This window comes from Nanorana parkeri, unplaced genomic scaffold (assembly GCF_000935625.1).
Source record: "Nanorana parkeri isolate BGI_ZX_2015 unplaced genomic scaffold, ASM93562v1 scaffold5538, whole genome shotgun sequence".
In the NCBI taxonomy this organism is placed as follows: Eukaryota; Metazoa; Chordata; class Amphibia; order Anura; family Dicroglossidae; genus Nanorana; species Nanorana parkeri.
The window spans coordinates 3,361-4,103 of NW_017311791.1; the positions used below are offsets into that span (position 1 = coordinate 3,361).

Sequence of the window (743 nt, forward strand, 5' to 3'; positions counted from 1 at the left end):
GCCCTCTGGTCACTGGACCCATTTCTTGTCATGCGTTACGTCTCTCATTGGATTTTTATGCTTCGGAGTTATTTGAGAGGTTGGGCTCCAGTCATAATAAATGTCGGACGTCTCCAGTCATCCGGGGTCATGTACTTCACCCATTGAACCTTCCTGATCTCCGCACAAGCCCGGGACTTGTCTGTGGAGTCACGTGTTTGGTTGGCGTCTTACACTTGGACGTCGGCTACACTCAGCGTGCTCTCGGGTCTGTATATTTGCTTTGGTCTGGGAGCCGGCAGTTTGATCTGAGGTCTCTCTAGTAATTGGCTCCTCCCCCAGGGGGGGTATTTACAGACAACGTTAGCTCCTCCCTGTTTATCACACGCTCAGCGAATGTTCGGCATCGGGCCGAGCGTAGTCCCCTCATCCTTGAGGACGTTTGGTTGGTTCTCGGAGAAGGAATTCCTCACCGGCCAGAATGTTTCTTGGCTTTAGTCTTAAAGGAGAACGTCCGACGTCTGCCTGCGATACACATGCCGCGCATCCCTACAATCCCCGCCTGCCATCCCTTTAGAATCAGTAGCTGATCTCTGGCTGCAAACTACAATTCCCATCAGGCATTGCAAGATGCCGACAGCCTCAGGAATGACTTTAGGCATGCTGGGATTTGTAGTCTAACCACGGGGGGGGTCACATGTGTGATTAGTTCATGTATGGCGGGATTGTCAGTCACGGTTGCGTGTTGTTCCAGGTCGTGTCTT

General features: G+C 52.1%; 1 protein-coding gene across 1 annotated transcript in view; it reads left to right on the forward strand.

Moving 5' to 3' along the window:
* Positions 1–743, forward strand: part of LOC108804159 (transcriptional regulator ATRX-like) — a gene marked incomplete at both ends in the record, with an annotated part of 4,415 nt that overhangs the window by 3,271 nt on the left and 401 nt on the right. The window lies entirely within an intron of this gene.